Below are 21393 nucleotides of genomic sequence, written 5' to 3'. Positions count from 1 at the left end.
ATATATCACTGCACCGCTGAATGGCAAATAGGCCCTAATTTTATTTATTTTTTAACACAAAAGGCTTTTCAACAATTAAGTACAACCATGAACGGCAAATATATTTGTATTTCGCCAGTAATACTGTCATGGTGGGGAGTGGGGGAAAACTCCCCACCGAACACCGTAGGAAGCGGGAATAGCAACTAGGCCTAGACACAGGGGAGCAGAGAACCTCCTAATGTATCCCTAAACCTCGCCCGGACTCCTAACCGTATGAGCGGACCCAGATGGTAGGAGGGCTCATACACTGGAACCTCGGAACCCGAGTCCCCCTGATGATCCCCGAGATGAAGGTCAGGAACTAGAGATGACCTGTTCCTCCACAACACAGACAAACAGGAGTCTCCACAAGCCTAGCAGCAAAGATAGCGAAAGACAGAGTGAACAGCAACAGGATCGGCAGGTAAGAACCCAGTGATACAAGAACACACCAGAGCAACAAGCACTTACCTGCCATAGCAACAGGGTGGAACACCAACATCAATAACTACCTGGACTCCCATGCAGACAGGATGCATGGTGGCACCAGGCAGAGCTGCTCACTGGCTCACTGACCTGTAGTTTCCCCTCTGGGGATCCCAGTAACCCTCTCACCCAAGGCACAGACAGACACAGGAAATGTCTAGCAACCATGCTGGACTACAAACACCAAACAGAACAGACATGTAACACCAAACTAAACATAACACACCCTGAACATAAACCACACCATACATAGAAACGGGTAAGCTAGGAAGACATGGTAAAAACGGGATGACATTGGAGAGACATTGATGTCAAACTAGGTGGCCCTCACACTGGACAGATGGAATCTCCAGCACAGGAGCATAACTCCAGCACACACCAAGGCTGTAGTACAACTAAACACCTGCTACATGCCACAGGCAAGAAAAGCACCTAGTGGCCACACCCAGCCAGGTAGTTAACCCCAGACAGGGAAGGGAAACCAACCATAAAGGAAAAGTGTACACACATGTTGCAAACAACACATTGCCCCAGGGAACAAGCATGTACGGCGAACAACACGACCGTGACACAGCCGTGACAAATACACGGCAAACTGGACTGTAAAATATCTTACTGCACCGCTGAACGGCAATTAGGCCCTAATTTTTTTTATATTTTTAAAGGCGAATATATTTGTGTTTCGCCAGTAATACACGGCAAACTGGGCTGTAAAATAGCTCATTGCACTGCTGAGCGGCAAATATATTTTTCCTTTTTTCACTAATACACGCAAAAAAGGACTTTAAAACAGATAACTGCACCGCTAGGCGGTAAAGATATTTCTCCTTTTTCAACTAATACGCAAAAAAAGGGATTTAAAACACATAAGTGCACCGCTGAGCGGCAAAACAATTTTATTTTTGCCATTAATACACGACAAAAAGGGCTGTAATTTTCGCACTTCACTACAATTGGCTAATAAACCCTTTTTTACCACTAATACAAGCCAAAAAATGCTTTAGAATTTATAACTGTACCGCACTAGGGGAAATAAAATGTAGAAATATTTCCTTGTTAATGCCTGTATCAAACAACATTTGCACCCTAATAAGAACGGCTCGCTGGAATTACAGAGCTGTATAATGGCAATTTGTATCGCCAGTCAGTGCTACAAGGTGTAATAGGATTGTTCCTATTAACCAGGCTGTCAACTCCCTGGCTGGCTGCTGATTGGCTTCATGCATGTCAGTATGGGTGATGCCGCCTTCCCAGACTTCGTTTCTCCACGTCCTCAGACGTGCAGCAGACATTTTAGGAAAAATGCGATTCGTTACTACGAAGCGCGAGTAAATTCGAATTCGGCGTGAATCAAATTTTTCCTGAAATTCTTAACAAATTCCACTTCATTGGCTTCGATTCGCTCAACTCTAATCATAAGCATAAATATCTTAAAGGGCACAATTAGTTATACAAATGTAGGAGCACCTTATGTAGCTGGGAAACTCGCAGGGAAATTATTTTTATTTAATTATTATTTTTATTTAATTATTATTATTTGTATTTAATTATTAATAATAATAATAATAATAATATTATTATTATTATTTTTATTATTACACCAAAGTGCTCGGGTGCTCGAATCGAACAGATACAAAGCACCCGAGCACAATGGTATTCAATAGGAGAACCAGAGCATTAAACCAGGCACCCCCTGCTCTGAAAAGGGGAGGGTGTTTGGTTCACAGGAAAAGGTCAGAAAGTGATGGAAAGACCACTGAAATGGTTCAGGAACAGCATGGAGAGGATTTCTGGATGCATCTTGGACTCCCAGGTTGCTGCTGGGAACGATGTTGTCAGAGTAGTACACCATTTCACAGACTGACAATAATACGCACAAAACCGAAGATAAAAATCGATTTTAGAGGAAAAATTGTTAGGAAACATTCTTTCATGTATATTTACTTGTATATAAAGTGCTGCCAAAAATAACAAGGAAGAGGCACTCTGATACAACCTGTATATCACATAATGGAGGGCCTCATTCACATTGTGGTACAATTGCTCAGGTAGTGGGACTCCTACACTCATAAATCCTATGCACTAAGTGAAAGGGCTGCCAAATATTTGGGGTGAGGGTCTGCTGCTGATATGACCATCTTAAACATTAGGGGCAAGGGCCTGCTGCTGATCTGACCATCTAAAACATTATGGGTGAGGGTCTGCTGCTGAGTTGACCCTCTAAAACATTAGGAGCGAGGGCAGCCTAATAAGCATGTTAATATGATGGAGGAGGAGGATGAGAAAAGGAAGATTGAACCATATACCATTTTTTGTGGTGGAAGGGGTGCATGGGAATACAGTGTATTCAATACACCATAAAAGTCACATTTAAAATGCCTTTATGTTCAGCCGCTTTCCTCTGGTGGATTAGAGAATTCAGGGGAAATCCAGGCCTTGTTCATTTTGATAAGAGTCAACCTGTCAGCATTTTCAGTTGAGAGTCGGATGTGCTTATCAGTTTTTATGACCCCAGCAGCACTAAATACCCGCTCTGACAAAACCCTAGCGGCAGAGCAGGCCAGCACCTCCAAGGCTGCCAGTTCATGCCACGTGTCCAGCTTGGACACCCAATAGTTGTAAGGCACAGAGGGATCACAGAGGACGCTAACATGGTCTGCTACATACTCCTTCACCATCTTCCAAAACTTTTACCTCCTTGTGACAGTAGGCCGCACATCAGGGTGAGGGTGCTGGCGGTGTGTCATTAAACTGTCCCAGGCCCTGGAGAGTGTTTCCCTGCCTCTGTTGGAACTGCTGTGTGTTCCCCTCGTCTCCCCTCCTCGGTTGCCCAAAGAACTACGTACTCTGACTCGAGTGTTGTCAGATGGAAATTTTTGGAGCAATTTATCCACAAGGACCCTCTGGTATTGCTCCATTTTGCTAGTCCTCTCCACCACAGGAATGAGAGATGAGAAGTTCTCTTTGTAGCGGGGGTGAAGAAGGGGAAGAACCAGTTATTGGTATTGGCCAAAATGCGTATAACGCAAGGGTCACGGGAAAGGCAGCATAACATAAAGTCAGCCATGTGTGCCAGAGTCCCAACAGACAAGACTTTGCTGTCCTCATCAGGAGGATGACTCTCAATCTCCTCATCTTTTTCCTCCTCTTCGGCCCATCCTCACTGAACAGATGGAATAAGCCTGCTACGGGTACTACCCTCTGTAGCGGAGGCAACCGTCTCATGCTCCTCCTCCTCATCATCATCATCATCCAATTCACGCTGAGAAGACGAACTGAGGGTGGTCTGGATTTTAGCCTGTGTACTTTCTTTTTTTTATTTATTTATTTATTTTATTTAGAAAATAACAATAATACTGAAAAAGCGCCAAAAGATATTTACCAGTTTGAACTTCTGTAATACAAACCCCTCCATACAATTGTTTTCCAAAACCAACTACTTTTTCATTTAACATTCACATCGTTATCAAGTTTTAAACTGTAAACCGCGGGTGTTTTTCCAGCAGCAGCGAACGACTAGTGAATCACTAGGTCAGTTAAGCTAACTGCATCCTTCTACCCTGACTGCTGTCAGAGCACAGCAGCGTGATTCCCAAGTGTGCACCCCACGACCAAGAGGTATTCCACATTCCCTGTAGTCACAGAATATTGAACAGACTTAAAGCGTGAAGAGAAATATGTATATACACACACTTTAAAGGAAGACAAAATTCAAATGTAATATCTCACAGCTTTTTGTACAGCAATATACGCAGCCAGTGATCTAGCTGTAAATCTGCAAGTTATGGTTGGAGTTTTGAGAATTGCTGTATATGGTGAGAAGACATGCACAAGTGTATGGGAATGCACACTTTCTGTATGTTATAACAAGGCTCAGGTTGTAGCAGTATCCATATGTGTTTATTTAGCTTAATAGGAACGTCCGCATCTTGTCACCAGGAGAGCAGCACCACTGTAGTCCTAGTGGGAAACTAAGCACATGTTTCCCAGTCCATCCACAATACTTCCAAAGAGTCCATCACTGCAAAAACACACAGGTCTGGTACGGAACCCAGCAGTGTTGTGTGTGTTCACGAGTTGCAGGTTTGCAAGGCGACATGTCTTTCACAACATTCAACTGTCAGCCCACTGGAAACCAACTAGCTGAAATGATGGGAAATATGGCACAATGGACTTCTGAAAAAGGTAGCTACCAAAAAAGGCAAGGGAAGTCGGCAGTCCAGACAGATTTCCCTGTGGAACATTCACTGTGGGTCATTGAAGACAGAAGTCAGGTCATATACCAAGTGATTGCTCTCAGAGCATAAAGGAGTTCAGCTTGCATCCTTGCTTCCATAAGAAGCAAATTAACATGGACCTTTTCAGAATGCTTGAACTGCCTCCAGAAGCTGTCATACATTCTTTTGGTTGTCTTCTCTGGACTGCACACCACATTTTTTATGTAAACTTTAAAGCTGCGGTCCAGTAACTGGTTTATTTCTCCATAGTCATAATCATCATACCTTATTCCAAACATACAATGCACATAGTTCCATATGACCCGCCGTAGTGTTGAGGTATCTACATCACTGTGCATTGCCATGGTGTTATAAGTAAGGTTATATGCAATGTGAAACTTCTCATCCAGTAGCTGCCCAACGTCTGGATAAAGCCGATTAACTAAGGAGTAGCCATGGTCTTCCCAGCTGAAATCCTGTACTCGGAATGTGGGAACATGCATCCCGCGGCGAGAGAAGTCTTTGTAGCCATAACTTGTGTCTTCAAAATGTTTTGAGACCTCTTTAACTGGAGGGGGATCTTCATCTTCTGGAGCAAAAGTGAGCATGCTCTCAGTCTTCTCCTTTTCAAAGCATGTAGCCATTTCTTCCTGACTCGCTTCTTCTTCATCTCTACATTCTTAAAGCTGTTTCATTTTCTCCATAAGAACTTCAACTTCACAAGAAGAATCAGAGCTCAAGCTTCCTGCTCTCTGGCGACTCTCATTCCCTCCATGGTTGCCATTTCTTATATCACAAATGCAGTAGTTACTGACAGATGAGGGACGGAAAGTGTGCCCAACATTACTATGGATTTCAGGACTTATGCCACAGCCAAATGTGAAGGAGGCCAATGAGTGGTAGTGAGCAAGAAGAACGACTGTCAAAGACCAGCTATGCCAAAGACCAGCTATGCTCTCCAGTTTTGAGCAGTTGCTCAATGTGTTCTTTTGTGATCAGCAAAGGTCTGTGTGCCAGCAGCTTGTTCAGTTCTCCTAGATTACGGAGCTTCAGTGGAGCATTTTCAAGACCATTCAACCACTTCTGGTCTCCTCCACTCTGAATAAAGTCATTGACGTGTAGATTAACAAGATAAGAACACTGATGCCTGGCAGCAGGCCATAATCCCTATGTAGTGCTGATAACAGGCAGGTAAAGGGCCATCCATCTGCAACAGGTAATGCTGTGTTTTCAGAAAGCTTTCTAAATACTGCAGGTGGAAAACCATCACCAGGGTGATATTATCCAGGCGACCCATATCTCTTCCTCGGGGATGAATCTGCTAGGCCCTTGACCTACAGGGCGAGGGATTCGGATACCCAATTCCTTGACTTTGTTGTCGCACCCTTCGCTGCAGTGACTGCAGATGATTTCTGGAACTGGTGCAGCCGCCCGCGGTGACAACCTCATCGTTATTATGGTGGCACACATACGCACTGACAAAGGACGGAGCTTGCACAGGTATACGTCTGCCTGTCGTATTCCACTGCGCAGAGAACAATGTCAGCGCCGTATCTATTGTTATCACGTGTACAGCAGAGCTGAGCCTCCTCACACCCCTCTCTGCAGCGCAGACAGCCGAACACTGCCTTGTACTCAGCTTCAAGCCTGTGTACTTTCTTTTACCATTTCCACCTCTTCCACATGCAAAGCGTCCGCCTTCATTGTGAGCAGCGAGCGTTTCAGTAGACACAAAAGTGGGATGGTTACGCTAATAATAGCGGCATCGCCACTCACCATCTGTGTTAATTCCCCAAAGTTGCAAAAAAACTCAAAGACGTCAGACATCCATGTGAACTTGTCGCTTGTGAAGAGCGGAAGCTCACTGGAAAGGCGACGATCATGTTGCAGCTGGTATTCCACTACTTCCCTCTGCTGCTCACAAAGCCTGGCCAACATGTGAAACGTCGAGTTCCAGTGCGTGATCATGACGCACAACAGTCAGTGAGATGGCAATTGCAAGCGCTGCTGCAGTGTTGCCAGACCGGCGGCAGCTGTAGATGACTTTCAGAAATGGGCACACACACGGCGCACATTCACCTGTAGCTCGGGCAAATTGGGGTAGGTTTTGAGAAAACGCTGAACCACTAAGTTGAACAAATGGGCTAGGCATGGTATGTGTGTGAGCTTGCCAAGCTCCAAAGCAGCCACCGTTACGGCCATTATCAGACACAACCATGCCTAGTTGTAGGTTGAGTTGCGAGAGTCTGGTCCCTTATACCCTACCACAGTTCTGCAGCGGTGTGCTGTTTGTCACCTAAGCAAACTAGGTTTAGCACGGCCCGTTTCTGCTTTCCCACTGCAGCGCTACACTGCTTCCAGCTACTGACAGATGGCTGACTGGTGCTGCAAGATGAGAATTCAGAGGTGGAAGTGGAGGAGGAGGTGGAGAAGGAGAGGCGGGGGTTGCAGCCACTAATGTAGGTGGTGGCAGAAATTTAGATGGAAGTAGGGCCCGCAATCCTTGGCATCGATAGCACCTGTGCCATCCCAGGGTACAACTTACTCCTGGCCTCCACAACGTTTAACCAGTGTGCCGTCAGGGAAATGTAGCGTCCCTGGCCAAATGCACTTGTCCAGGTGTCCGTGGTTAAGTGGACCTTCCCAGTAACTGCGTTGGCCAGGGCACGTGTGATGTTACGGTACACATGTTGGTGTAAAGCGGGCACGGCACACCTTGAAAAATAGTGGCGGCTGGGGACTGCTTAACGCGGGACGGCCACCGACATGAGGCTGCCTTCCGCAAGTGTCCACAAGCCTAAAAGGCAACATTTCCAGGACCAGTAATTTGGAAAGCTGCACATTTAGTGCTATGGCCTGTCGGTAGGTGGCTGGGTATTTGCGCTTGTGTTCAACTGCCTGGGGTAAGGACATTTGGACACTGCGTGGGACACGGAAGTGGATGTGGTCGCTGATTGTGCTTGTGAAGGTACAGGTGCAGGGCAGGAGGCATCCGGGCCTGCATCTTGGACGGGAGATTGGCCAGTACGTAACATTGGGGAAGAGGAGTCAGTGTTGTGTCCCGCAGACACAGATTGTGGACCCAGGTGTTCGGCCCACCTATTAGGGTGCTTTGATGCCATGTGGCGGATCATGCTGGTGGTGGTGAGGTTGCTAGTGTTCACGCCCCTGCTCATTTTGGCACGGCACAGGTTACAAATTAAAATTATTTTATCCTCCACACTTTCCTCAAAAAAGCGCCAGACTGCGGAACACCTACCCCTTTGCAAGGGAGATTGCCGCAAGGGGGTGTTCCAGGGAACAGTTGAGGGCCTATTTGATCTGGCCCCCCTTCTCCCTTTTGCCACCTCACTGCCTCTTCCAGCCTGTTGCGGTGCTGCAGAACTCTCCCCCTCTGTACTGCTTTCCTCACTCGGCTTTCCACCTTCCCAGGTTGGGTCAGTGATTTCATCATCCACCACCTCCTCTTCCACTTCCTAACTCTGGTCATCCTCCTGACTTTTTGACCTAACAAGAACCTCAGTTATTGACAACTGTGTTTCATCCTCATCATGAACCTCTTAAGACACTAATTGCGGTTGACTATTTGCCATTCCCCACCGTCATCTTTTTCTGATTGTGGATGCTCAAGAGTTTGCGAGTCAGTGCACAAGATCTCCTCATGGCCCTCTTCAAGCGGGCTTGGCGAGAGGGCTAAATCAAGGAATGGCATTGAAAAGAGCTCCCCGGAATATCCGAGTGTGGGATCAGTTGTTTGCCAAGATTCTCCATGGTGGGAGGAAAGAGGATCAGGGTGAGGATTATGTTGACCAGACTCTTGGCTACTGAGACAGGACTTTGTGGAAGACAGGGTGGTGCTTAACCAACTGGAAGCATTATCCGCTGCAATCCAACCGACCACTTAATCGTACTGGTGTGACTTCGAGAGTGATGGCCTGTGCCACCCTGCAAACTGGGACATAATGCTAGGTATCGTGGATGAGCGTGTTTCTTGTGCTCTGGCAGCAGGCACAGTTTCACTGAATCGGGTCAAGAAAGTAGTAGCACAAGCAGATAAGGTACAGCTACTGAGGAGATATTTTGAAGAGATATCCAAAAGTAGATTAAATGAGGGAATGCATGTAATTAAATGGTTCCTGGAACATATAGAAATTAAACAATTAACAAAACAGAAAGAAATGTTGGAACCCCTCAGAAATACACAAGATACTGAACTCTTAAAGGGACTCTGTCACCACTTTCTAACCCCCCCTTTTCAAAGTATTGTTATCTGCATGGCGCCCCTGTGATTATAAATGTGTTGTTAGAAGTTAAATTCGCCGTCTCCTTTTGATAAAAAGAGCTTTTATCTAACCTGTCAATCTTCTTGATAAGGTGCCCAGGGCGTTTCTTTTCGTCTCAATCTGCCGCCCGCCGCCGCCACCGTTGGTGCCCAGCTCCTCCCCTCATGCTTTCAGCGCCGCCTGAATGTAATCAAATACGCCTCCGGCTCTCTCTGTGCCCCCTCCTCCTTTTCAAAGATCCCGCGCGTGCGCACAGGGCTGTGCCTGATGCGCCCGTGCGGACATTTACAATCAGCCTCATTGAGCGAAGTGCGCATGCGCGCACTTCGCTCAACCTCCTCATCAGACGAGCACTGCAGCAGGCTGCAGTGCTCGTCTGATGAGGAGGTTGAGCGAAGTGCGCGCATGCGCACTTCGCTCAATGAGGCTGATTGTAAATGTCCGCACGGGCGCATCAGGCACAGCCCTGTGCGCACGCGCGGGATCTTTGAAAAGGAGGAGGGGGCACAGAGAGAGCCGGAGGCGTATTTGATTACATTCAGGCGGCGCTGAAAGCATGAGGGGAGGAGCTGGGCACCAACGGTGGCGGCGGCGGGCGGCAGATTGAGACGAAAAGAAACGCCCTGGGCACCTTATCAAGAAGATTGACAGGTTAGATAAAAGCTCTTTTTATCAAAAGGAGACGGCGAATTTAACTTCTAACAACACATTTATAATCACAGGGGCGCCATGCAGATAACAATACTTTGAAAAGGGGGGGTTAGAAAGTGGTGACAGAGTCCCTTTAAGATCAAGATAAATGAAATGTAGGGCACACCACCACTTAGTGACACATGGAGGGTTAATAGAACAATATATTTATTTATTCTTATTCAAATGTTCGTTATATACAGTACTTACTAAAATACATACTAACTCATATGGCTAAAATTAATACTTTATAAATTAATAAAAAGACATAAAAAACATAATACAGATTAATATTTCCTGTATTTTGGCCAATGTATCTGGGTCTATATGGATCAGAAATATTGTCTCTCCGATGGGTTAACTAACCCAGCTAATGTCACGATCAGCAATGTTTGAATAGTATGGAACAGTCCGGTATTTAGATGAAGTTTTCAGTATAGTAACTTGTATCTACTGGTTAATCATCGCTTTATATGTTCACTACAGTACAGTTGAGTATCACTGTCTATTTGTATAGTAAACCATTTCTGCTTTTACTCACTGTTTTAGTTGAGTCGTGCCGGTTTTGATTGCATCACTCGTGGCGTCCCACGTGCAATGGAGTCGTTATAGGCTGTGATATAGTTGTAGTTTGGTTCCCAAGTAAACTTAATCAAAGTCCTCTGTGTGGGATTTGGGATCTTTAGTAATCGTCTGTAGCCGTGCTGTGCCGGTGATTTACCTGATATTCCTGCACTGCTAGTTTATTTCACACAAGGTCAGGTCTCACTGGAAAAATTACAGGTTTCCGGCTTTTTTCTTACCAAGTTATTTACCGATCCCTCTCCTCTTACTTGACTTTAAGCGCTTTTAATCCTCCGGTCCCGTACTTTGTTTCATGGGATTCCTAATCGCCATACGCGTTTCGGCGTGAACTAAGACTCCTTCTTCAGTGGCAAATTTTTCCCATGAAAGTGATGGATTTTTATACACCTTTATACACCTTGCTAAATTAATTAAATTGTGCTGTTCCAAAAAAATGGCATGGATTCCTTATCATCTCATAGTAAAGGGACATATTATCTTATATACTTATAGACCCCATTGTTTCAACAATAGTTGGATATTTTCTCAGGTTAAAAAATTTATTAAATCATCATATAGATATATGGTTAAAAAATGTGTTAAATCATCATATAGATATATGGTTAAAATGGTTCAATTTTATAAAATACATAAAAAATAAGTAAAACAAAATAAATATAAATGAACAGGGCGACAGTTCAACATTGTAAACATAGCACAGGATCATTGTATTTCGTTCTGTGTATACTTGTATTAAATAATACCAGTTGTTTAAAACCAAAATGCACAATCTGCAATGCGGTAATGCATTTTTTTCTAAAAAACAATCATACTGCGTTTTTTATGTAGTCTGTCTTCTCCTAATATTTGGACGAATATCCATATGTTATAATTTTCCTATGTGATTGCCAATGTCGACTTTATGTCGTCCTGTTTTAAACTGTATATTTTCATATTTCTTCTAGTTCAAAATATAATGGATGTACTATAAGATTATTATCATAGCAGGTGGCTGCAGTCATCTGTAAATTTAGAAGGCAGAGGACAGTGGGCAGTATATAATAGAGCAAAAAATAATTGAGCAAAAAGTAGAAGGTCAAATAGATGACAGGTAGTTTGGAGTATACATAAGGAGAAATTATTCAGGAAGAAAATATTCATACGGAGAAAATAATAGTAATCGTAGAGAGAATCTTAAGAAGGGGATAGGGAGAGTGGGCCACCCACCGAAGGGGCACTCGGAGACATACAGTAGCTCACGAGTCCCTCCTCGGTGAGGGACCCCCTCCCCCCAGAGAAAACTCACAGGAACCCATAGATCTCAATTTCAGCGTTTAATCCTGCTGGTAGAAGGGTGTTGAAGTCAAAGATATACCTAGATTCAATCCTTGACATTCTTTTGATGTGATTCCCACCCCTCCAATCTATTTCTACCTTTTCTAAGGCTGTAAAGGTGAGTCCCTTTGGGTTCTGATTGTGTGTAGTCTTAAAGTGATTAGATAAAGTACTGTATTTTTCGCTTTATAAGACGCACCTGATTATAAGACGCACCTAGGTTTTTGAGGAGGAAAATAAGAAAAAAAATATTTTGAACCAAAAGGTGTGCTTTTGGTGGATTTTGAACTAATGGTCTGGGGATGACACTGTTATGGGGCTCTGTGGATGATGTACTGTTATGGGGGATCTGTGGATGACACACTGTTATGGGGGGGATCTATGGATGATGCACTGTTATGGGGGGGGGAATCTGTGGATGATGCACTGTTATGGGAGGGATCTATGGATGATGCACTGTTATGGGGGATGTGTGCTGTGAAACATAGGGCCATGAGGGGGGCCAGCATAAGATGCTATATGTGTGGGTGACACAAATATAGTATCTTATGCTGGTCCCCCTCATGGCCCTATGTTTCACAGCATTACAGTATTTTATTCTTTGTATGTAAAATATTTATTTAATCCTGAATCAATCGCTTTCCATTTGATAAACTAGCCGACACTGATATATCGCCGGCTGCTATGCTGCACAGTCTGGCCGGCGATACATCAGTCACAGTGCGGGGAGGGAGGAGGGGCTGGAGGCAACTCACAGCGGGGCCCGGTGCAGTCACTGTAGTACACCGGGACCCGCACACAGAAGTCTCTTTGTATGTAAAATCTTTCATTAATCCTTTATACCGTAAATTGCTCTCCTTTTGATAAATTTTACTAGCCTAATCGCCTGCATCAGTACTCACTATGAATGTAGCGTGCGGTCCCTCCGACGCATGACTTCAGCCTGCTCCTGCTTCATTAATGAAGTAGGAGGAGCGTGACGTCAGTCACACGCTGGCCGGACCGCACGCTACATTCATAGTGAGTACTGATGCAGGCGATTAGGCTAGTAAAGTTTATCAAAAGGAGAGCGATTTACGGTATAAAGGATTAATGAAAGATTTTACATACAAAGTGACTTCTGTGCGCGGGGCCCGGTGTAATACAGTGACTGCACCGGGCCCCGCTGTGAGTTGCCTCCAGCCCCTCCTCCCTCCCCGCACTGTGACTGATGTATCGCCGGCCAGACTGTGCAGCATAGCGGCCGGCGATACATCCGTGTCAGCCCTGTAAAAAAAGTCAACCATCGTTTTATAAGACGCACTGTCATTTTCCCCCCTCTTTTGGGGGAAAAAAAGTGCGTCTTATAAAGCGAAAAATACGGTATGTTTCTCATAACCCTTCTTTATGTTGGAGATATGTTCTGCTATACGAACCTTGAGCTGTCTTTTAGTTCTCCCTACGTATTGTCTTTTGCAGGGACATTGTATAACATAGATAACGCTATTGGAGTTACACGTAAGGAAATCTTTAATCGTATGCTGGTGAGTATTTGTAGTGGAATTTACTAAAGATGTATTTTTAGGGAATGTAGTGGTCTTACAACCCATACATTTCCCACATCGCAAAAAACCTGTGGTATTTGTCCATTTTTGTATGGACAATTGTGATTTATATTTACTTGTTTTAGGGATTGTTGGTGCCACCATAAGTCCTAAATTAGGTAGTGAAAGTGACTTGTGGGAAGTGTGGGACTAGGTGACCTATTACCTTATCTTTACTTATAAAGTGCCAGTGTTTGTTGATGATATATCTCACCTTTTTGTGACCTACTTTTTGCTCAATTATTTTTTGCTCTATTATATACTGCCCACTGTCCTCTGCCTTCTAAATTTACAGATGACTGCAGCCACCTGCTATGATAATAATCTTATAGTACATCCATTATATATTGAACTATAAGGAATATGAAAATATACAGTTTAAAACAGGACGACATAAAGTCGACATTGGCAATCACATAGGAAAATTATAACATATGGATATTCGTCCAAATATTAGGAGAAGACAGACTACATAAAAAACACAGTATGATTGGTTTTTTTTAGAAAAAAAACGCATTATTACCGCATTGCAGATTGTGCGTTTTTGTTTTAAACAACTGGTATTATTTAATACAAGTATACACAGAACGAAATACAATGATCCTGTGCTATGTTTACAATGTTGAACTATGTCGCCCTGTTCATTTATATTTATTTTGTTTTACTTATTTTTTATGTATTTTATAAAATTGAACCATTTTAACCATATATCTATATGATGATTTAACACATTTTTTAACCATATATCTATATGATGATTTAATACATTTTTTAACCTGAGAAAATATACAACTATTGTTGAAACAATGGGGTCTATAAGTATATAAGATAATATGTCCCTTTACTATGAGATGATAAGGAATCCATGCCATTTTTTTGGAACAGCACAATTTAATTAATTTAGACCACACCTGGCAAGGTGTATAAAAATCCATCACTTTCATGGGAAAAATTTGCCACTGAGGAAGGAATCTTAGTTCACTCCGAAACGCGTATGGTGATTAGGAATCCCATGAAACAAAGTACGGGACCAGAGGATTAAAAGCGCTTAAAGTCAAGTAAGAAAAAAGCCGGAAACCTGTAATTTTTCCAGTGAGACCTGACCTTGCGTGAAATAAACCAGCAGCGCAGGAATAATATCAGGTAAATCACCGGCACAGCACGGCTACAGACGATTACCGAAGATCCCAAATCCCACACAGAGGACTTTGATTAAGTTTACTTGGGAACCAAACTACAACTATATCACAGCCTATAACGACTCCATTGCACGTGGGACGCCACAAGTGATGCAATCAAAAGCGGCACGACTCAACTAAAACAGTGAGTAAAAGCAGCACCGGTTCACTATACAAATAGACAGTGATACTCAACGGTACTGTATTGAACATTTAAAGCGATGATTAACCAGTAGATACAAGTTACTATACTGAAAACTTCATCTAAATACCGGACTGTTCCATAATATTCAAACATTGCTGATCGGGACATCAGCTGGGTTAGTTAACCCATCGGAGAGACAATATTTCTGATCCATATAGACCCAGATACATTGGCCAAAATACAGGAAATATTAATCTGTATTATGTTTTTTATGTCTTTTTATTAATTTATAAAGTATTAATTTTAGCAATATGAGTTAGTATGTATTTTAGTAAGTACTGTAAATAACGAACATTTGAATAAGAATAAATAAATATATTGTTCTATTAACCCTCCATGTGTCACTAAGTGGTGATGTGCCCTACATTTCATTTATCTTGATCTTAATAATAATTTTAGAGGATTGGGTGAATCCTCTTTGTAGGAGCACCCATACTGTTCTTGATTAGTAGGTGAGCACTCTCTAACATTTATTTCTGAAGATACTGAACTCTATCGCCAAGAATAAGTCTCCTGGGCTTGACGGTATTCACTTTAAGGTATGTGACACTTATAGAAAAGTATTCTATCTAAAGTATCTAAATTACAAAAAATGTGGAATGCCTATAGGAATAATAAATTACTGCCCGATTCTTTTTGTCAAGCTCTTATAACACTAATATTAAAACCAGATAAAAATCCTAAATTAATGGAATTATAGCGCCCTATATCCTTGATAAATACAGATAATATGTTACTAGCAAAGGCATTGGCGACTAGACTTATCCATGAGGATCAAACCAGTTTTATGCCCAGGAACTTTACATCGGTTATTAGGAGATGTATTTTTAATATGCAAGGGAACCAATAAATAGTGGTCAGTGACAATTCGTCTAAATTGACGCATCTAAAGTATTTGATAAAATGGAATGGCCTTTTCTGGTTGCTACATTGAAGAAAATTCAGTTTGGTAACAATTATATTTCATGGATAAAACTTCTATATATGGATGTTAAAGCTACAATATTAGTGAATGGTGAGATCTCAGATTCTATTAAAATTCAGAGAGGAGTCAGGCAAGGCTGTCCCCTATCCCCACTTTTATTTGCTATAGCATTGGAACCCTTAGCATCTCTAATAAGACAAGATGAAGAGATAATAGGTTTCAAATATGGGACTTATGAAGAAAAGATTTCATTGTATGCAGATGATCTGATGTTGTTTATGGGGTCTCACGATTAGAGTTGAGCGTTCACCTGGATGTTCGGGTTCGACAGTTTCAGCCGAACTTCACAAAAAAACTTAGAGTTCAGAAACTGAACTTGACCCGAACCCCGTTGAAGTCTATGGGGACCCGAACTTTTGAGCACTAAAATGGCTCTAAAAAAGTGGTTAAGAGCATGGCAAGTGCTCTGCAAACAAATGTGGATAGGGAAATTACTTCAAATAACATAAAATACGTAAAAATAAAAAATAGTATTCTTGATCTAGGAGGAGGAGGTCCATATGGAGTAGGAGGTTGAGGATGTGACGGTGTCGGTGGAAGTGGCAGTGGAGGAGGTAGCCAACACTGGTTTTTGTTTTTTATTTTATTATTATTATTATTATTATTATTTTATTTGGGTAGACCCCAAAACATTGGGAAATATAACCTGTGATAACCCCCTCCAGCCGTGCTAAACAAACGTTCAGACAATACACTGGCTGCAGGGCAGGCCAGCACCTTCAAGGCGTAAAGGGCAAGCTCAGGCCATGTGCCCAATTTGGAGACCCAGAAGTTGAAAAGGGCAGACCCATCAGCCAGTACGTGTAGGCGTGTACACACATACTGCTCCACCATGTCACACGTCCCTGTAACGTCCACGATCCAATTGGATATCTTCTCTATCAACTTTCGATGTTCTTTTCTGCGGCTACCATGTTGATCACGGTTAGCGGCGAATCAGAGTTCCACGCCGGAGAGGGAGCGTGAGAAAGGGATACCACATCCATGAGAGGTAAATGGCTGAAATGTGATCGAGCGGAAATGTAAGTTATTAAAGCGGAAGGATCGAATGAAGAGGGGGCAAGTGTCAATTAAAAACGAATTTTTGAAATTTAAGTCCCTGTCACCTATGCAGAGCAGGGTTTTTTCTTTGGCAAAAATGGTTTAATGTCACCCACCAATGGAACAGACGATTTTTTAAATTTCGGTCCCTGTGAACTATGCAGAGCAGGGGTTTATTCACGGCAAAATTGGTAAAATCTCACCTAACAATCTAACAGACGATTTTTTTACATTTAGGTCCCTGTCAACTATACAGAGCAGGGGTTTATTCACGGCAAAAATGGTAAAATGTCACCCAAGAATGTAACAGACGCTTTTGCACCCTGCTCCCTCTTTTGCTGTGCTGGTGCCTCTGTGCAACCACCGCCTCTTCCTCTGAACTATACAGGTCACTCGTATGACCTTGATTCCATGTGGGATCTATTACCTCATCATCCTCCACATCATCTTCCACCCACTCTTTACCCCTGTCCTTCTTGTCGGTCTGCAGACTGCAGAAAGCCACAGCAGTTGGCACTTGTGTTTTGTCATCAGATACGTGCTGCGGTGGTATTCCAATGTCCTCATCCTGAAACATAAGTGGTTGGGCATCAGTGCAGTCAATCTCTTCCACCTCTGGTGCAGAGTTATGTGGATGGCCCATGGAAACCCTGCTTGCAGAGTCATCAAAAAGCAGAAGAGACTGCTGCATGACTTAGGGCTCAGACTGCTTGGCTGATTTGCAACGGGGTGAGTTGAAAGACAGATGGCCATGGGCTGTAGGTGCCAACTCTGGTCTTTCAGCAGGGGACTGGGTGGGAGACAATGCAAAGGAACTGTAGGCACTGTCAGCCCCCCAATCTACTATAGTCTGTACTTGTTCTGGCCTCATCATTCGTACTGTCCTAAATGCAGTATAGGCCGCAAATTTACTTTCTAGCGCAAAAGATGAGCATTTGTCACCCAACAATGTAACAGACGAATTAATGAAATGTATTACCTTGTCCACTAGGTAGAGCAGGGGTATATCACAGCCACAAATTGGTGAATGTCACAAAACAATGTAACAGACAAATTAGTGAAATGTATTTACTTGTCTATTAGGTAGAGCAGGGGTATATCACAACCAAAAATTTGGGATATGTAACCCAAAAATGTATCCGACAAATTAGTGAAATGACTTAAAATAAAATACGTAAAAATTAAAAATAATAATGTCTGTGAAGGTTCTCATTTATCCAGGTCATCTGTAAAGAATAAATCAAGGCAACGGGACTTACTGTAGATTTCTTGAAAACGTTTGACTCGTTCTTCCAACGAGCTTTCTCAATTCTGAGTGACTGTACAAGAATTCTCTGGGAATAAATATGTAACTGAATCAACATCTGGTAATTATACCCAGCATGGGGTCAGAGGTCAATATACCCAGCATGGGGTCAAAGGTGTTGATTCCATTATCCTAATTGGAGTCAGTAGGTGATAATGACCTGCCAGAAAAAGGTGTCAAGACAGCATTGTATGTGGCAGACAATAGATGTCTAACCCCCCCCCCCCCGCCTCTATTTAAGCTTGGCTTCTCCATTTTTTTTTACGTAAATGGCCTCCTTCACACCTCGTTTGTACCAATCGGCCTCCTTATCCAAAACACGTACTTGACTGTCTTCAAAGGTGTGACCTGTTTCTTTTAGATGTAAGTACACGGCGGAATCTTGACCAGAGGTTTTGACTCTTCTATGCTGAGCCATACGCTGATGTAGTTGTTGTTTTGTTTCGCCAATATACAGCTCTGAGCATTCCTTATTACACTGGACTGCGTACACAATGTTGTCCATCTTGTGTTTAGGCGTTGGGTCTTTTGGGTGAACTAGTTATTGCCTCAGCGTTTTGCTGGGTTTAAAGCAGACAGGGATGTAATGCTTATTAAAAATCCTTTTGAGTTTCTCAGACAACCCAGCTACATATGGGATAACCATATTCTTGCGTCTGTCATGCTTCTCGCCCTCACTGGTAGTGCTCTTTCTTCTCCTTCCTTCTGTTTTGACAAAGGCCCAATCTGGATACCCACAAGTTTTAAGTGCCCCTCCTTCGCCTTGGCCTCTGTGCTGGTGGGGATTTTCTCTGCCCGGTAGTGTAGAGTCTTGATGACTTCCAGTTTGTGGTCTAGAGTATGGTGGGAATCAAATAGCAGGTACTGGTCTGTGTGTGTTAGTTTTCGATAGACCTCTATTCCCAGCTTCCTTCCCTCTTCCACTGGTCTAAGAAAGTCCAGAAACACCAGTTTGTTGTTCTGCATATCTTCCCGCGTGAAATTGATGTTATGATCCACTGAGTGGATGTGATCGGTGAAAGCCTGTAACTCTTGTTTATGAATTTTAACCCAAGTGTCATCCACATATCTGAACCAATGACTCTGAGTAATTCCCTTGAAAGTGGTCAAAGCTTTCCTTTCTACTTCCTCCATATACAGGTTCGCTACAATAGGTGAGACTGGCGATCCCATAGCACAGCCATGTTTTTGCTTGTAGAACTTGTCCTTATACTTGAAGTAGGTGGTACTCAGACAAAGGTCCAGTAAGGCACACACTTGGTCTGGGCTAAGTTCTGTTCTGCAGCCTAAGGTGTTGTCTAGTAGCAACTGTTTCCTGACTGTTTCAATTGCCTCTGTAGTGGGTATGCAGGTGAAGAGGGATGTAACATCATAGGAGACCATTGTTTCTTCTGTGCCCAATACCAAGTTCTGGATTTTGGTGGTGAAATCCTGAGAGTTCTGTATGTGATGTTGTGTGTTTCCAACCAAGGGCGCTAGGATTCTGGCTAAGCATTTTTCCACATTGTAGGTCACATAGTTGATGCTGCTGGCAATTGGCCTGAGAGGGGTCCCATCCTTATGTATCTTAGGAAGTCCATAAATACATGGAGGGGCTTCCCCAGGGTAGAGGTGATGATACATGGCCCGATCAATGATTTTGTCCTTTTCTAGTTGTTGTAGTAGTTCTATAACCTTCTTCTTGCAACCACTCGTTGGGTCTCGTCTTAGGGCCTCATATGTGTTGTTATCATCCAGGAGTGTGGTCACTTTGGCATCGTAGTCAGATGTATTAAGTACAACCGTGCATCTTCCTTTATCCTCAGGCAGGATGGTGATGTTTGTGTCTTTCTTCAGGGATGTAACCGCCTTCCTTTCTTCTCTAGTCAAGTTTGAAGGAGGTGGTTTGGCACTGGCCAGAGCTGCAGACACTTTAAAGCGAAGTTGTTCAGCCTCACCCTGTGGTATTTTGTTGCTGTGGATTGAGGCTTCAGTGGCTGAAATAATATCAACTATTGGTATGGTTCTTGGTGTTATTGCAAAATTCAACCCTTTAGCAAGGACATCCATCTCAGGCTGGGTGAGAACCCGGTCTGAAAGATTCTGCACCCATTTCTCTTTGTTTTGCACTGTCCTTGTTTCCTCCTTTCACCTCCATGTCAGTTCTTCACTGTTATGGCTGTTTGCAGTTCGGGATAACAAAATGCAGAACTAATAATGGAATCCAATAATAATGATAATGGAATCAACACCTTTGACCGCATGCTGGGTATATTGACCTTTGACCCTATGCTGGGTATAATTACCAGATGTTGATTCAGTTACATATTTATTCCCAGAGAATTCTTGTACAGTCACTCAGAATTGAGAAAGCTCGTTGGAAGAACGAGTGAAACGTTTTCAAGAAATCTACAGTAAGTGCCATTGCCTTGATTTATTCTTTACAGATATACCATGACCTGGATAAATGAGAACCTTCACAGACATATTGCAACACATTTTGGGGGGAAAACCCTTAAACTTGTACTAGAATATGAAAAGACAGCAAGAAAACTGTCAGACTATAGAAACCACCTGCGTTTCAACCTCAGATGCCAAAAACAGGGGCTGGTACCATGCACCATCCGTTTGGACTCCATGGTGAAGGGTCACAGAGATGAGATGATTCTACAAAAATCCCAGAAACAACTACTAAATGAACGGGTACGACAGACCCATTTAACAGTTGAAGCCTTGAAACAAACTATCAGTCAGCTGGAAGAGGACCTGACTTTGCAGCTACCCACTGAAACGTTGAGGAAAGTAGCAGATTTCACAATACATGCTCTACAAGTTCTACAAGAAAAAACATGGCTGTGCTATGGGATCGCCAGACTCACCTATTGTAACGAACCTGTATATGGAGGAAGTAGAAAGGAAAGCCCTGACCACTTTCAAGGGAATTACACAGAGTCATTGGTTCAGATATGTGGATGACACTTGGGTTAAAATTCATAAACAAGAGTTACAGACTTTCACTGACCACATCAACTCGGTGGATCATAACATCAATTTCACGTGGGAAGATATGCAAAACAACAAACTGGCGTTTCTGGACTGTCTTATAACAGTGGAAGAGGGAAGGAAGCTGGGAATAGAGGTCTATCGAAAAACCAACACACACAGACCAGTACCTGCTATTTGATTCCCACCATCCTCTAGACCACAAACTGGGAGTCATCCAGACTCTACACCACCGGGCAGAGAAAATCCCCACCAGCACAGAGGCCAAGGCGAAGGAATTAAAACACCTCAGAGGGGCACTTAAAACTTGTGGGTATCCAGATTGGACCTTTGTCAAAACAGAAGGAAGGAGAAGAAAGAGCACTACCAGTGAGGGCGAGAAGCATGACAGATGCAAGAATATGGTTATCCCATATGTAGCTGGGTTGTCTGAGAAACTCAAAAGGATTTTTTAAAAACATCACATCCCTGTCTGCTTTAAACCCAGCAACACACTGAGGCAACAACTGGTTTACCC

General features: G+C 43.1%; 2 pseudogenes; both read right to left on the bottom strand.

Moving 5' to 3' along the window:
• Positions 1-3861: 3861 nt before the first annotated feature.
• On the bottom strand, positions 3862-6353 carry LOC121001697 (annotated as a pseudogene).
• Positions 6354-15666: 9313 nt separating this feature from the next.
• LOC121002450 overlaps positions 15667-21393 on the bottom strand; it is an 81111-nt pseudogene continuing 75384 nt past the window's right edge.

The sequence above is a fragment of the Bufo bufo genome, chromosome 5 (assembly GCF_905171765.1).
Source record: "Bufo bufo chromosome 5, aBufBuf1.1, whole genome shotgun sequence".
In the NCBI taxonomy this organism is placed as follows: Eukaryota; Metazoa; Chordata; class Amphibia; order Anura; family Bufonidae; genus Bufo; species Bufo bufo.
The sequence above is the reverse complement of the archived record's forward strand: the minus strand, read 5'-3'. Positions and strand labels throughout refer to the sequence as shown.